General features: G+C 45.7%; 1 protein-coding gene across 11 annotated transcripts in view; it reads left to right on the top strand.

Annotated features, from left to right (window-relative positions):
• TSPAN18 (tetraspanin 18) overlaps window positions 1-12,580 on the top strand; it is a 195,619-nt gene that overhangs the window by 56,427 nt on the left and 126,612 nt on the right. Inside the window, exon 3 of one of the 11 annotated variants that reach the window (XM_075927536.1) lies at window positions 5,481-5,549. The exons of the other annotated variants lie outside the window; for them this stretch is intronic. The gene's annotated coding sequence lies outside the window, so the exon portion shown is untranslated. The remainder of the gene's footprint in view (window positions 1-5,480; window positions 5,550-12,580) is intronic. 11 annotated transcript variants of the gene reach the window in all.

Raw genomic sequence — 12,580 nt, forward strand, 5'->3', positions numbered from 1 at the left:
CTGTAATTAAGGAGCAGGCTGTAGGAGGCTTGTTCCCATTATGAGTAATTATTGCACTTACTACTTCCCCCCCATCCTTTCCCTGTTTCAGGACTGGAAAACCAGGGCTTGCCTGAAAGATAAGTCTAAGATTAAACCCCAGCTAAGAAGGTGCTTTGCACTCACCCATGCTAGGTGAACTGGGGTATGTTTTGCTGCCAGCCCTCTTAGTTTTATGAATAATTTGAAAGGCCAGTGGCTGTTGAAAAGAAAATGCCCCTGGAGAGACCAAATTGAAGTGCAGATTGGTCAATACCCATCAATAACAGCAGCAGTGGATTTCTGAGGCATCTGAACTGTTATTTTTCCTCCCCCCTCCCCCCCCCCCCCCGGCAACTCTCTCTCTTTTTCTCTGTGACTTTGACAACTGCCCATCTGCAAAGACTCTGGCTGGCTCTGAGGCCCCCAGAGTGGAGGATGCTGTGTCTTTAAGCCTTCCGAGCAGTGCTGAAATGTTATGACAGAGCATCTCGCACGGGGATGCAGTTTCCACGGCAACCCCACACTAAGATAAGCAAGCTATATTTTTTTTGAAAGGTTCAAGAATAGGGGAAGAATGAGGCGATCTGTCAGCGGGCGAGACTTGAAAAGAGGAAGCTATGTCCATTAATTCTGCGGCCCTGGCTGCTTTGTGTTTTAATTAGCAAGCGTCATTGAGGCAGAGAGAGCGGGAGCCTTACCCTGTTGGATTTTTGGTTTCTTTTTTTTATATCTTCAGACCCCCTCTCCTCCCAAAAAAGTCAGTAAAGCTGTGAATACAAATCGGTAATAAAGGGTTCAAAGAGCCTTTTCCAGAGCTTGTGTCCCAAGTCAGGGCTGGGAAATTGCAATTTGTCCCATTTCAGGGGCTGAGGAGCTGAACTTATTATCCTTAACATATATAAAAATATTATATATGTGTTTCTGTAGCATCTGTTGCATCCAAAGTGGTTTCTCACTGCTCAGGTACAGGACAGGTCTGGCCATGGTGCTCTCATTTTGCACAGTTGACTGGGTTACTGGGCAAGCCACGGTTCACTTGTTTTGCCCACATCCATAGAGCCTTTATGTATTATAGAGCCATGATGTCTTCTTCAGATGTTGGAAGAAAGGGGCTGAGAGAATCCTTATTTGTTCCTATATATGTGTATGAGAGCCACTCTATCACTGAAATGTAGCCTCTTCTGGGGTGGAAGATAGCAGATAGACTCACACAGCTGATGATGGCATACCAGTAAAAGGGGATATTTTGGCCACGGGCAGCTAGTTCCTACAGCATATTAGCCATCAGAGACTCTTTTGCTGGCAGTTAATGTACCAGTCAGATATGGAATTATGTTAGTGCCTTGTAAATACTCCATGTGTAGGAGTTTATCATGAAAAATGTTTTGACAAATTTTATTATTTTCAAACACTTCCGTGTGTCAGCAGAAAATTAAAGTGAAAATACAGGCAGTCCCTGGGTTACGTACAAGATAGGGACTGTAGGTTTGTTCTTAAGTTGAATCTGTATGTAAGTCGGAACTGGCGTCCAGATTCAGCCGCTGCTGAAACTGACCGCCAGTTCTGACTTACATACAGGTTCAACTTAAGAACCCCAAGCTCCCCAAGTCAGCTGCTGCTGAAACTGACCAGCGGCTGATTCCAGGAAGCCTGGGGCAGAGCAACTCTGCCTCGGCTTCCTGTAATCAGCGCTGGTCAGTTTCAGCAGCGGCTGACTTGGGGACGCCTGGGGCAGAGCAGCTGGGGTGCTGCTGGGTTGCTCCAGTAGCACCGCTCCTCGGCGCTACTGGACCAACCCAGCAGCACCCCAGCTGCTCTGCCCCAGGCGTCCTGATTCAGCCACTGCTGAAACTGACCAGCAGCGGCTGAATCAGGACCTGGGGAAGAGCAGCTGGAGTGCTGCCGGGTTGGTCCAGTAGTGCCCAGAGCGGCGCTGCAGGACCAATCGGCAGCGCCCCAGCTGCTCTGCCCCAGGGTCCACAACAAAAGCCTGGTCTGCTGGGGGGGGGCACACTAGCTGCGCCCCCCCCCCCCCCCCAGCAGACCAGGGACACGGGGAGCAGAGCCGAAGCGGCAGCGGGGTGCCTCTGGCAAAGTCTCAGAGGTGAGGGACCCGGCCGCTGCTGCGGCTTCAGTCCCGGTGCCTGTGGTCTGCTGGGGACAGTCCCCAGCAGACCACAGGCACCGGGAGCAAAGCCGCAGCAGCGGCGGGTTCCCGCGCTTCTGAGGCTTTGCTCTGGCAAAGCCTCAGAATCCCGGGAACCCGCCGCTGCTGGGGCTTCAGTCCCGGTGCCCCTGGTCTGCTGGAGACGGTCTCCAGCAGACCAGGGGCACCGGGAGCAGCTTACGAACGGGGCTTTCTCGCCCCGGAGCTCGCAGGCAGCAATCCGCCACCTCGACCTCCGGGGCGAGAAAGCCCCGTTCGTAAGTGCAGATCCGACATAAATCGGATCCGCGTAAGTCAGGGACTGCCTGTAGATGTTACTGCAATGGTGATATTGTCTGTGTGGTTTCCCTATTTATCCCTTTCTGGATACAGTTGATACACTAAAGTCCACTGGAATCTTCAACAGAAACAAAAGAAAGATATAATTCCTGGAGAATAGGAATAAAGAGAACATTGTCCTGGTTCATGTCCTGCAGGCTAGACTATAATATCCTATAAAACCTCGATTGTCACAGTTCAGGAGCAAGTGTCAACAGGGAGTCTCGAAGAAGATGTATCAGGCAAGAGAGAGATGATGCATGAACCAGTCTTTCATTCAACGTGTATTTATCAAATTAGAGTACAAAATCCAATACAAATCAGAGATGTATGTGCATGCACATGTGTCCAAGCCCAAGGCAGCTTATTCCTCTTCAGTTTTGTCATTCATTTATGAACCTTGATATTCCACAGTCCTGAGTGGACTCTGTGTGTGGTATAGCAGGAGAAGGAATATAAGGTTGCCTTCTGTCCTCTGGCAGGGTAGCATATTTTCTCCACTACTGCATATGCATTGATTTGATTTATAGCTTGGTCTCTATATGTCTCTCTCTTTCATTATTTTCCATGGATTTCAATACAGTATTTGTAAGCCCAGCAGAGAGTCAGAAAACACAAATTCCATACTTTCTCAGCTCTGTATAAAGTGAAATCTTTTGTTTTCCACCTCCCTTTAACTGCCTCTGTTCAAATTATTAAGTTGTGTTTGACTGCAACATATGTGACCCTCTGCTGGTGCTTTAAGATCTCCCTTATCCTCTAAAGTGACAAAACACTAGAAAGATTATTACAGAGAATGCTAGGCATTTTCAGTCTCTAATTACTAGTATACTAGATAAAACTTTTCTTGTCACCTTTCAAAATTATTCACAGGTAGCTAGAACTCCATATTGGATCAAAGCAAGGATCTATCTTGTCAGGAATACTGTCTATCAGGGAGGCCAATATCAGGCAAGAGAAGAAGGTTCAAGAAACATGATAGTGGACAAGAATGGAATAACATGTCCATAAGGGTGAAACAAAAAACAGTACTGTGTAGCACTTTAAAGACTAACAAGATGGTTTATTAGATGATGAGCTTTCGTGGGCCAGACCCACTTCCTCAGATCAAATGTGGAAGAAAATTTTCACAACCATATTGTCACAACCGTCTTCCACTATTTGATCTGAGGAAATGGGTCTGGCCCACGAAAGTTCATCACCTAATAAACCATCTTGTTAGTCTTTAAAGTGCTACACAGTCCTGTTTTTTGTTTCAAATGCACCAGACTAACACAGCTACATTTCTACCACTATGTCCATAAGGGAAATTTCTTCCTAGTCTCCATTTTGCATGCTTTCATGCAGGGAGTTCACCAGGGCTATAGTTTGTGCTGCACCCTGTATTTTGGAACTCCAGTCTTGACTGGGGTCACTAGGTTCTGCTGCCTATGATAACTACTTATATGGCTCTTATTGCCACATAGTATCTGCACACTTCACAGTCTTTCATGTATTTGTCCTGGCATCTTCCCTGTGAGGTGGGGAAGTGCTGTTCTCTCCAGATGCAGACAGGAGGCACAGAGAGGTTATGTGATTAGCCCACATTCACACAGGAAATATGTGGTAGAACAGGGAATTGAACCATGGTTTCCTGTCCCAGACTAGCATGCTAATCTCTGGGTCATCCCTCCTTTTTGACATCAATATTACATACTACTAGTATGTAAGATTTGAAGATCTTTCCAGCCATAACTCTTCACACAAAGTACAGTCAGCCTTCTAGAACTTGTTGCCAGGTGATGTTGTGAAGGCAAAAACTACAATTGTTTTTTGTATCCATTTAGATATGGAGAATGATTTCATCAATGGCTGTTGGCCTGCTCAGGTGGTCAGAAATTCAACCTCATTATCTGGTTTCCTATGCATCTCATTTTCAGAAGTGGTGACTAGACAACAGGGAATGGATCACTAGATAATTTCCCTGTTCTGCTTATTCCCTCTGGGTATGTCTACACTACCCCGCTAGTGCGAACTAGCGGGGTAATGTATGCATACCGAACGTGCAAATGAAGCCCGGGATTTGAATTTCCCGGGCTTTATTTGCATAAGCCGGCCGGCGCCATTTTTAAATGCCGGCTTGTTCGAACCCCGTGCCGCGCGGCTACACGCGGCACGGGCTAGATAGTTCGGACTAGCAAGCCATTCCGAACTATCTGTACGCCTCTTTCCACGAGGCGTACAGATAGTTCAGAATGGCTTGCTAGTCCGAACTATCTAGCCCGTGCCGCGTGTAGCCGCGCGGCACGGGGTTCGAACAAGCCGGCATTTAAAAATGGCGCCGGCCGGCTTATGCAAATAAAGCCCGGGAAATTCAAATCCCGGGCTTCATTTGCACGTTCGGTATGCATACATTACCCCGCTAGTTCGCACTAGCGGGGTAGTGTAGACATACCCTCTGAAGCATCTGGCATGGTCATTGTCTGAAGACAGGATATTGGACTTGCCGGACCTTTGATCTGACTCAGTAAGGCTGTGCTTATGGTCTAAGAGGAACCATCTGAAATTTAAACAAGAGGATGTGTTGCAAGTTTATTCCCAATTATGCAGCATACCTTCCCTAGCATTTTGAGATTGTTGGGATTAGTAACACTGTCTTATTTCAAGTGAGCCTGTGATCTCAACTGATCAAATAAAAGTTTCAAGAGAGAGAAATCAGAGGCTGGTAGGGACAATGACTGTGGAGTTGTTTGGTGCTGTTTTTAAGTACCACTTGTTCAGAATAAAACAATGGAACAAGTTTATGATACTTGTAGGTTGAGTTGGTGACCAATTCAGCAAAGATTGTGTAAGTGGCAAGAAGTGAGAGCTGGATCTGTCTACATCTATTGGGGCAGTTTGATTTCCTCTGAGATTACTTGTTCTCCTGATAGGGAGGTTAAAATGGTTAACCAGTTAAATCACAGCACTTAACCGATTAACTGTTTTAACCTAGATCCCAAGGCCCAGCCCCACCACAGTTTCTCTGGCTCCATGTGGGCAACTGGCAAGTACCGTTTAACAGGTAAGCATATTGGTAAACCTCATGCCATCCCTGTCTCTTGATGTGTGCACTGAAATTCAGCACATTGCAGGGGCCTAGTCTATTTTAAGAGGTGCTTTTGCTTTGGGCTGGCCTTGTGCACAGAGGTGAATATTGCCCATAGTAATAGTAAATACCTTTGACAGTATTGTTCTACCTTTCCATAACCCAAGCTTCTTAGTGCTAGAGGAGGCCAACCAAATGCTCTCATCAAATCTAGTCTCATACGATACCATCAAATTCTGTGGTACCAGAGTACTGTTTCTGCTGTCCTAATGTGTGAAAGTAAGGTCAGCTGCCTTTCTTGTTCCACAGAGAAGAACCAGTCGTTGTTTGGAATATGTTTGGGGGTTAGTACAGAAGGGAGACCGACCATTTAAAATTTTTCTGACTAATGTAAATTTCCATCTTTATGCCTTTTAATTCTCTCAAGACCATAGAAATGCCCCAAGCTACAACTAATTAAACTCTTGACACATTTCTGGGTTCTCTCTATGCCTTGAGGTAGTGTCAGTTTTGAAATCCTGCCAAGCAAAACTAGCCCACCTGCTTCTTTTCCAGATGTCTGTAGCCACCCAATTCTGGCAAGCTCCATTCTTGGAGTGGAAATGAGCTTGGAGCTGATTGGGCTCCTTCTTGTTTCATGCATTCCCAGCATCTGTCTAAATCCATAATCTGGCCTCCCCAGAATTTTTATCATCATAGGATGAATTATGTCCTGTGGACTGAAATGGGACTTTGGCACCAAAAAGAATTTCACCTTTAATGAGCAGAAAGAGAAACCTCCATGCCTTTCTTTGCCAATCTGGGTTAGTTTAAATCATAGCTCTGGGGCTTGGGATGGGAATCTGCAGCCAGCCTCTGCTCCAATTAGGACTCATGCTATTGCAGAAGGCTAGCATTCCAGAGTTAGGAGCCCAATATTCTTATTGATTACTTGCTGAATCATCATTGTAGCAGGGTTTGTTTGTTTTCTCTCTTCTCCTTCCTCTAGATGTAATGAATTATTTGGGCATTTGAACTGCTTATCCCTGCCTGGATAATTCAAATTACCAGCTTTTAACTACCAATAATACTCCACACACATTTATTCCTGTCTTTCTGTTTATATACCATACTCATCAAACAGCCAGTAGGTGCATTTACGATAAATAACAATAAAGACATCAAGATGAAAAAGTAGCTAATGCAATCCATCCAACCACCCCTTTCTAGACCCAGCCAAACTGCCTTAAACAAGCCCTTTACAAAAAAATGTTGGGTAAACAGTTATGCCTTAATGCATGTTCTGAAGTTTGCCTTGCTCAAGGTGTATAAGTGAATCCTTCCTTATTTGTGTCAGTCTGCAAATATTTATTGCTGGGTGCAGAGCCAACAAGGTCTAGTCCCAGCAAAGCCAGTGGAACTGTCCCTGGTAATATTTAAAGAAACAAGCCCTCCCAAGTCCTTTGGGAAAAGGACTCTATATTTAACTCTATATTTCCAGGGTAACGCATATTGTCAGCATAACAGCATAAAATATCAAAAGTGTAGGACTGGGAAAGACTTCAGTAGGTCATTTAGTCCAGTCCTCTGCACTCAAGGCAGGACCATTCCTGGTAGGTGAATAAACCACCATTAATAACAAACTTGAGTTATATGGACTAAGGTGGTAGGGATGGAGTTGAGACTTGGAACATCCTGTCTAATCCAGAGATCGACAAATCAAGTCTAACTGATGGATAATGTTTTACATCTTCTCAGAGTTGTAGAAACTGCACATTAGATTTGCTAGAGAACAAAGAGAAGAAGCATGTCCCAGTGGTTAGAGCATGTGGGGAGGCGTACCTCCAGGATCCAGTTGTCGGGGTACAACCCCCCCTCAAATCCCGTCTCCAATGGTGAAAGGCTCACCCTCCTGCCCTCTACGTTAGGGTCCTAGATGGCGGATTCGCCGCTTGGGAGCGTAGTGTGCGCTTCTGCCACGGCCACGCCCTCGATGCCTCCCAGTGGTTCTCAGCCGGGGGAGGGAGTAGGGGGGGCCCGGGCCCGCCCTCACTCACGGGCCCCAGCCCAGGGCCCTAAGAGCAGGTCCGGCCGGACCTACTCAGCCGGCAGGGGAATCTAACCCCCGAAACCCTCCGGCTCGCCGGGCCAACTCCAGCCCCTGCCCTGGGCTGCTTCCTACTCCCAACTCGCCGCAGCAACCGCTGCTGTGGCACTTGCGCCTGCCTCTGCCTCTGACCCTGGCTCTGGGCCTCTCTTTCCCCCTCCCCCCCCCCCGCGGCTTCCCACCATCCTTTTAAACTACCCGCCGCCCTCCTACGTCATCCCCCCACACTGCTCCTCCCCCTCGGTGCGTCCCCGGCGCCTCCTCCCTGACGTCATTCTGTCGGACATCAGGGCTACCACCGCGCCCGACGGTGCCCTGCCTGGCGGCAGCCGTGCAAGCCACACAGACCCGCCGCTTCTCCCCGGCAGCGCCGAGCAGCACAAGCGCCACCGCTGGCTCCGTGCGGGGCGGGTTCGCCTCGGCGGGGCAGAGGCGTTCCGCCCCGTCACAGAGCACTATACTGTTAAGAGACTTGGATTCAGTTCCTTATCATGCTGCAAGCTTCCAGAGTGAGTCTGGGCTAGGGATGTAAAATTTTAAAAAAACAACCCTACTACTAACTGTGTAACCAACTGAAATTCAATCGGTTACATAGTTAAATGCTCCATGGGCTGCTAGCCCTATGGGCTCCCAGTATCCTCTGGGAATTTAACTGATAACAGTAATCAATAAGCTAATGTTTTTCAGTTAATGTTTTTCAGCTCTTTCATCTCTCCTAGGGATATGTCACTTAGTTTCTCTCTGCCTCAGTTCCCCCATCTGTAAAATGGGGAAATAGCACTTACCAACCTCCCCAGAAGCACAGAAAGTGTGAGGCTCTCTGCAATTGCTCCAACAGGAGTTGGGTAAGTACCTAAGACCGACTGAAGAGAATTTCACTCCAACCATCATTAGCTGGCTTAGTGCAGGCCATAGAAAAGCATCATGTTTATATTCAAATATATATTCATCTATAAATGTCCAGTATTATCCAAAGAACACTTCAATGGTAATGGTCACAAAAACATTTTCATGCACTCGCTGCTTTCACAAACAACCTTTGACTGCAGAAATTACTAGTTCTGCAGCAATTTAATGTTTGTCATAAATGTAATTTTTGTAAAAAGAAAAAGGTGACTGAAAATACATTTTGTTCTACCATCCTAATAACGTAAAATGAGAGCCCAAAGTGACTTCCTTCCAAAGAAATGTGTGTCTTTGTTCCTTGGTTAAATGGGATTGAAACCTTTTGATGTTGCTATGGTCCAGGTCCAGAAGCTGAATAGGATGAAAGTAGATGGGTTGATGTGATTTATGACACACATGAAGGTTGCTTTTGGAAAGTTGAAGTAATGGAAGAAAGGAGCTGGTATTTCTTCTGGATGGGGCCACAGGATAAAGGGGAGAACAGCAAATGAATTTGTTGTTGAAGTTGCGTGCATCAAAGCTGAGTCGACTGAGAAATGGTCTACCCTAACCTACATTTGTTGTCTATCGTTATTAAATGTTGTATGGCATCATATAGGAAAGACATCAGGCTATTTCTCAAACCTAAAGTTTTATGAATCTGATGAAAACTGAGACTTTTCCATTTCACAATCTTTGGATGAAACTCATATGGCCTAAGTTGGATCTAAGTGATACATAAACTTGTGATAGCCTTCTGCACTGGGGTGAATTTGTCATTCTTACTGAGCAAACCCAGGAAGACACAGAAAGTGGAGAGATGCTGAGCTCACTGGTGGATTTTGCTGGTGTCTGTGCATGCTGGTTAGAGAGAATGGATACGAATAGCATCCTTGTGTGGATGTATGATTAGTATCCTTTTTCAACAATTCCTCCTGACTTACCAGGGGAAGACAGGATTAAATTGAAGAGATGATGCCAAGTTGCTGCCTTTGTACACCTACAGCTCTCATAAGATTGCAAAGGGCTTTAAACAATGTTAATTCCCTGAAATGGCTGAGGATGTGAATGTTCACAGTTGTTCTGTAATAACTTCAGTGAGGGCTGTGCAGCTAACACCGCTGCAGTGTGGTTTGAAAATGTTAGGCTAAGATAAAGGGTTTGAATTGAATAAAGCGAGCTGGACCTCAGTGCCAAAATCTGTGATTCACAGGTTTTATTTTAGAGATTGGCCAAGCTTGAGTTTCCTTAAAACTGAAAGGCTTTTTTCCTCTGAAAAGGGTATTCATTGATTTGCTATGCTATGGTTTAGCTCTTTCCAAACCTCTAAAATCATTGTAACTAATTGGGTTAGTGTCAGCATTTATCATACTTACCTCAGTTAGTCTAGACCTATAGATCTTTCCAGAACTGTTTGCTAAATTGCTTGGCATGTCTTACCTTATCTGGCCCTGTTAAATTATTACCCCACATTTGACAAATCTAATCTCTGCCTTTCCTGCTGCAGAGAGAGACCGGCATCCTCAGAGGCTTTAACTACTTGTTATACTGCAAGCCCGAGGACATCTTACAAACTTTTCAGGAAGACGCTAACAGCTATTGAGGATTTAAAGGATTCAGGTTCAGTGGAGGTGGAAACTGGGTTTTATTATTGGGATGGTTTACTCAATTTAATTAAGTTTTATCAACTAGCAAAACGTCCATCTGCTGCTAACCTCTGCATTCCACCGTGAAAACAAAACAAAATAGAAAACTTTGCTAAAGTTTACAAGTTAAATACCTCATATCTGGCGGGCGGTGTGTGTGTGTGTGTGTGTGTGTGTGTGTGTGTGTGTGTGTGTGTGTGTGTGTGTGTGTGAAATGAACATGGTATCTGTTAAATTTTGTGTATTGAATGCATCATGCTGGGGTGACTTGCTCGTGACCCTTTCCCTTGAGCATATAAAATCTCTGTTGCTTTTCTGGTTATTTCCTGACAGCATGATTGAACGGCACTTTAATGGAAAACATTTATAACATTGTTCCTGAATGACACTTTGGGGAGGGCCTGATTCTCCATTCACTTACACCATGTAAATGAGGAGCAATCTCTCTCTCTCCTCCCCCCCCCCCCGGGTATGTCTACACTAGCCCCCACTTCGATCTAAGGAGGCTAATGAAGGCGACTGAAATTGCAAATGAAGCCCGGAATTTAAATATTCCGCGCTTCATTAGCATGTTCCCTGCCGGTCGCCATTTCAGAAATTGAGTAGCCCAAAGTAACTGCCTGTGTCTATAGGTGGCAGTGAAACAGGATTCCGAATTAAAGCCCTAACTCAAATTAGCTGGTATTCCTCCTGGAATGAGGTTTACCAGCTAATTCGAGTTAGGGCTTTAATTCGGAATCCCGTTTCACTGCTGCGTGTAGACACGGGCAGTTACTTCAGGCTAGTCAATTTCTAAAATGGCGACCAGCCGGGAACATGCTAATGAGGCGCGGGATATTTAAATCCCGGGCTTCATTTGCAATTTCGGTTGCCCTCATTAGCCTTCTTAGATCGAACTATGGGGCTATTTGTAGGAGAAGAGTCAAGCCAGGGAACCCTTGTTTTACGTGTCCTATACCAGCTTAAAAGTCGTCATTTATTAGGAAACCATGTCAGTTTTCCCCTCTCTCATTAAACTATTTTCAGTTTTATTTATTTTCTGGTCTTCCCTCTCCTTTGCTATCAGGATTTCAGTGGATTCACATTCTCACTCTGGAACTCATGTTAGCTACAATCAGGGGAGTTGGATTTTTCCCCCTGTGTGTGCATAATTTTACATTATTTTTGCATAATATAAATTCTGATGCAGAATATCCCCTTTCACCTCCCCTATTTTCAATGTACTGTGTGGCTTAGCTGAGCAGGAGACTTCTCTGCTGCTACAGAAAAAACGGGAGCTTTTCCTCTGCGCACTTTTTTGTTGTGGGAAATGTGACTGGTTCCCCCTGAGTGCTGCTTGGAACTGGGGCACCACTGAGTTCTCTAACCCACCAGCTTGGGGCTCCTTCTCACATTGTACTGCTGTTGCAAGCTGCAAAGCCCTCCAGCCTGCACTTTCAGCAGCTTTCATACAAGGAGGGACACACCCAACTACAGTTACATGCAGGCTCTCTCCCAACTACCAGCTTCCCAGCCTAGGGCCCCAGAGCAGGACAGTCCTTTTAACATCCCTGCCCCCCCTTATGCTAAAGCTATAGAAGGCAGGAAGTGGCATCCTCTGGTATTCCTAGCTTCCCACACAACAAGACTCCTAGAAACAGCTAAGGAACAAAGACTGAACTGGGAGAACTGCTGGACCCAGACTGGAACTTCTAGCCTGAAACACGTGAGCCTTCTAAGACTTTTCTGGGAGTCTGCAGAGGGCGGGGGGAGGAGGGAACAGCTCTGTGGGAGCTGGTTCCCCATGGGCACCAGTTCCCACCCCCTCCCCTTTGCTACCTCTAATACAGAGGTAACAAGGCATGAGGAGGGGTGCTGCATGTAACCGTTAGGATTAACCAATGAGCCCAGGTTTATCAGTTAATCATATAAACGACTACATACTAACATCCCTAGCTTACAAAGAGCTCTTCTTCAGATATGAGACAAGAAGAGCACTATCTAAGTTTGAAAGCTTGTTTCTTTCACCATGAGCAGTACTTCACCTACCTTATCTCTAATATCTTCAGCCTAACATGGCGATAACAAGAGTTTAAAATAACTACCAGACACTGTGCTGTGAAAACAAACGAGACTTTAATGATCAGCTGTTGAAACCTAATCATGAACCCTCTGTGTCTGAATGTGAAGTAGCTGAAATAAATGCAAGTGTATTCTTTTCAATGTACTGCTGTCAGTTTTATGCAGAACCAGGAACAAGACAAAAGCCACTCTGCAGGATGCTGGTGACAAGAACAAGTTGTACGAAGCCAGCTGAAGACGACATTTCACCAGACATCCAACTTGTGTCACTCAGCACTGTCCCCACACTGTTGAAAGAGAAGAAAGGAGTTGGTGTATTTGATTCATTA

The sequence above is a fragment of the Pelodiscus sinensis genome, chromosome 4, assembly GCF_049634645.1.
Source record: "Pelodiscus sinensis isolate JC-2024 chromosome 4, ASM4963464v1, whole genome shotgun sequence".
In the NCBI taxonomy this organism is placed as follows: domain Eukaryota; kingdom Metazoa; phylum Chordata; order Testudines; family Trionychidae; genus Pelodiscus; species Pelodiscus sinensis.